Here is a 4544-nt window from a genome sequence, read left to right as displayed (position 1 = left end):
TCTCCGGCGCTGTGCTCCAACATCACACTGCCCTCTTGTGACTCCCCGCGCGAAGGACTTGGCTGGCGAGTTCAGATAAGGAAACAGAGCTGATGTCTCCTTAACTTTTCTCCTATTCCCTCATCCCAACCTCCTGCCAGCCAAACCGCGAGAGGATCACAGAGAGGGGGAAACAAAGGGGAAAGCAAATGTAAGAACAAGAAAGACCAAGCAAGGGAGAGATGGGAATGGAGCTGGGCTGCAAAACTCCCGGTTTGCATTCGCTCTGTCTAGCAAGACCACAGCCCCAGCGTGAGAGAGAGAAGCAAGGCCCGGGCTGCAGAGGCAGCCAGGGAAGTGGGCCTGGAGGAAGGGGGTGCTGGGACTGTCCACCCAGCGTTGCTGCCACTGCTGCACAGCCAAGCAGGGCCTGCGGGAGACAAGGAGAGAGCCCGGGATAGGGGCAAGGCTCAGAGCCAGGGGGAGGCAAAGAGGCCCAGACAACCAAGCCCCGTAGGTCATGCGGTAGTGGCACATACTCTGTTTGCATTTCTAGCATGCCCATCCCCGTGGAGTCTGGGCACCAAGCACTGCAGCCCTAGCTAGCACCAGAGAGCGTGCGGCCCAGCTCTTCCTGACTGCTGCCCGCTGCGTACGGCTCGACCAAATCTATCATTTCCAAGCATTGAATAACGCGCAGCAGGGGCAGCGCGCACAGGGCAATTAGTGCTGTTGGTCGAAAGGGCCCCGAGTTCAAGTCACTGGGCCGGGGGATTCACCAAGGCCAGCACCTCAGCGCAGTCCGAGAAGGGAGGAGAGGCAGAGGACAGGAGGCAGGGTTGCTTTTTTCTCCAGGCCTGTATCCCTTAGCTGCAGCAGTGCGGGCTGGGAAAGCCCATGTTCTTTGGCTAAACCATGCATATGAGTCTGCTAATCACCCCCACTGAATACAAGGACCCCCTGCTCTGATGCTATGCCCTGAGTACAAAGGAGCCACCCGCACGCACCAGGGCTATCAGCTCCTTTCCCATCTCGCTTCTCTTGTTTTCCGCTCTCCTCAGCCACTACCGGGAACATCTAAGGGGAGAATTTCAACCGCTGCAATTAGAATGCAAATTCCAGCTCGACTGCGTCTGACTGGAGAACAATAGCGGGATGGATCGTGCCAGGGAGGCATGGGAAAAAAAGGGAGCTTAACGCTGCATAAGCCTGGGGTGAGCATCTCAAGGCAACATCAAGAAAAAAACCCTGGGAGAAAAAGGAAGGTGCTAATCGCAGGGTGAAGAGGTGCTGCCTTGACCAGAAAATCCCTCCCGCTCCTCACAGCATTCGTTCTGGGGTGCATTGAGAGATGCTCAGAAATTCTCCTTGCAGTGATTATCCATGAAAATGGCCCTTTTCCAAAAAAAGATTCATAAAAATAATTATAAAATTGGAGCGAAAAAAGCATCATTAGGAAAAATTCTACAGATGTCGCTGAGGGTTGTTTTATTTCCACTTTCTCTTCCCTTTTCTTCCCTTTTCAGGGGTTAAAAAAAAAAGGAAAAAGGGAAGGAATATCAAAAACTGAAAAATGTTAATTTTCATATTTTCATTTAAAAATAATAACATTTAAGCTGGGGCGGGGGGGGGGAACTTGAAAGAAAACCTGTTTATTTTTCCAGGAGGACTGCTTGTGATTTCTCAGCCAGCGATAATAATCAGATCAGATAACCTCAACGCTTTGCCATGTAATAACTCTTAGACAAATAAGCAATATACCTACTTCTTTTTAAAAGTCTTCCCCTGAGGAAGCACACCGTAACCAGTCGGTGACCAACCATGCAATGAATATGAAGAATCGAACCATCTCGCCGGGGCGGGAGGGAAAGGGCCGATTGACTTTCCTCAAAGAAAGCGTGAGAAGGGTATCGGTTTCACTGATATGCAAGGTCAAGGTTGCTTGAATTAGCTCAATGACAAGTGGAAAGGAACTCTACTAGAAAATGCAAGACTCCCAAAGTGCGGAGGAAGAATGCAAACGGCTCTGGAAATGATCCCAACACAGCTGTACCAACCACACCGTCCTCTGTGCCAGCCCTGCCGCTCTCCTGGCCCGTAGCAGGAATAGGTCTATCTCCTAGCGTGCATTGAACGGCAAAAAAGTGCCCTGCAAGTGGAGGGTGATTGTGCAGTGCCTACTTGCCCGGCGACATGCGGGGCTTGAAATTCAGAGGCTATCCGCGCTCGCTGACTGACGCGGGGCATTGCTCCGTATTAGCACCAGGACAAAGCTGCTCTGGTACCTTCCTTCAGCTCTCAGAAGTACACCGCTCACCCAGGGACCTGATTCACGAGCCCTGGGGTGACACCAGCACGTTACAAGAGCTGTTCCCTTTGGACACGGCGAGCTGCCCACGCCGAGTCCCAGGGGTGAGCGGGGTGGATCCTTAAGTCATTCATTGCCTGCAAGTCCTTGGGAACAGAATTGAAAGGTGCTAATGATTTTCCTTGCCAAACAGAGACCTTTTAGTCTGTCTAATACAATATCAGCCAGAAAGGAAGTTTCGGAGGAAAACAAGTGTCCAGCAGAGGAAACTGGCTGCAACTGCCTGTGACAGCATTAACTGCCCTGTCCGGGAGCCTGTGATGTGTATTCACAAATGATTATAAATAATTATTGAGGCCGGTGTTGAAGGGTGAGAGCCTGTAATTAACCATAATAATTTCATGGTGCTTTGGCTGAGTAAGAACCAGACATTTCAAGATAATGGCTTTCTTTGCCTTTTATTCGGAGCATATTAGCTCCCCACACAGCCCGAAAGGCAGTTATTAACACGAGTGCATTTTATAATTAGGTTTGTTCTGACTTGTCTGCTATTCATTAAATACTTAAAGTCAAACCTAATAAGATCTCATTTCCGGGACAGGACAAAACTATGGTCTTAACTAATGGGGGAACTTATTCTTTTTGACACAACATTGTATCAGTGAACAATCACCGCAGCCCTGATATCTATATACCATTCATAATTCCATTAGGAGGTATTCACTGCAGCTCAGTGTCCAGTGCAGGATACAATTTAAATACACGCAAATTTAACATTACAAAAAGATCTGCTTTCAACAGCTAAGGCACAATGAGACGTGAATAGGTTTTGGTCAGCACCAGTCATTTGAAAGTAATTATTGCCTCTGCTGAAAGGCCCTAACGAGCTGATGCGCTTTGAAGAAAACTGGTGGTGGTTTTTACCTTTTATCCCTGGGGTCAAAGCCAGCAAACAAACACGGCCCATCTTGGTTCCCCTCCGTTGACTAATGCCGAGAGGACGCCCACTGCTGCTTCTGGTCCATGCAAAGCCACGGAGGTCCGATGCGTTAATGAGACACGGGTGACGTCGGGCCGCTGCACGCAGCAGGGCGTGCTCACATCCTGGGCTAGTGTTTCCCTGGCAGGCAGGGGTACCAAAGTCCTTCCACTGTCCGCTCATTTTCCTCTGAAAGCCATCAGAGACGGGTGACGGGGCTGAGCTGGCTCCTGCTGTTCTGGGCGGGCGGCACCTGGGGCCCAGCTCCACTCGGGCACAAACCCTGAACCTGCAACCCCTGAGCCACCAGCAAGGCCCCCAAGGGCCACGGGAAATAGGGCCGTTTTGTGCCCAGCAGTTGAGTGGCTGGAAGCCAGCTCGAGGCACAGGTCTGCCCAGGGAGCTCGAAGCTCAGACTCGGTGCCCGGGGGTGTCTGTGCGCAAACCGCTGCATTTACTGTGCTTCCTGCACCACGTTCCCTGTGCGCTGGAGGAACCCAGTAAGAGACGCCTCTAAATATTTTATAGCCGTTTGCAATGGGTCCCTTTGATCCCGTGCCCGATGTGGCCAGGACCCGGCATTCAAAGGCTCTGCTGTGCAGCTGCAGACCTGCGTGTGTTCGGGCAGGAAGCTCTTTGGAGGGTTTGACGTGCTGTAATTGCGCCTGGCGCATGACGGCTTGGCATGGCGCTGCCGCGGCTTCAGCAGCCTGGTTTTTTCCTACTCCTCCATGTGCTCCTTGCTCGGGAGCTGGGCAGTGTAGGAAGGCAGCGTGCTCAGGCGCAGAGCCTGCGAGGCTCTCCATCCCAGGCAGGCCTCCCACTGCACAAGCCTCTTCTTTCCAGCCCTTTTATCCCCCCGACCTTTCAAGTGCTTCTCTGCAGGGAGAGAGGATGAGGAAAAGCTATTCCTGCACTGTTCCCCACTGGGCTGGAGCCTGGAGTGACGGGGGACAGAAGGGGCATGAACAGCAGAGCAGAACTCGCCCGGCTCCTCTTAATGCCCAGTTCGCTCCTTGCAAGAGGATAGGAAGGGTGCACAGGCCCGGTGCTGGCCCTCTGCCCAGGGAGAGGCTCACCCTGCAGCACCCTAGAGAAGCCGGGAGCAATCAGTCCAGTGGGCCAGGACGTGCTGAGGGGCGGCATATTATCCCGAGCCCGCCTGCCTGCCCTCGACCTTCCTGGGAAGCTTCAAGGAGAGGCCACTGCAGCCACGGACACTAATGACCCCCCATGTGCGCGCACACCATGCCTGGCTGCGGGTGCAATGAATGACTG

This window comes from Alligator sinensis, unplaced genomic scaffold, assembly GCF_000455745.1.
Source record: "Alligator sinensis unplaced genomic scaffold, ASM45574v1 scaffold1218_1, whole genome shotgun sequence".
NCBI classification, from domain to species: domain Eukaryota; kingdom Metazoa; phylum Chordata; order Crocodylia; family Alligatoridae; genus Alligator; species Alligator sinensis.
This window is presented reverse-complemented; position numbering follows the sequence as displayed.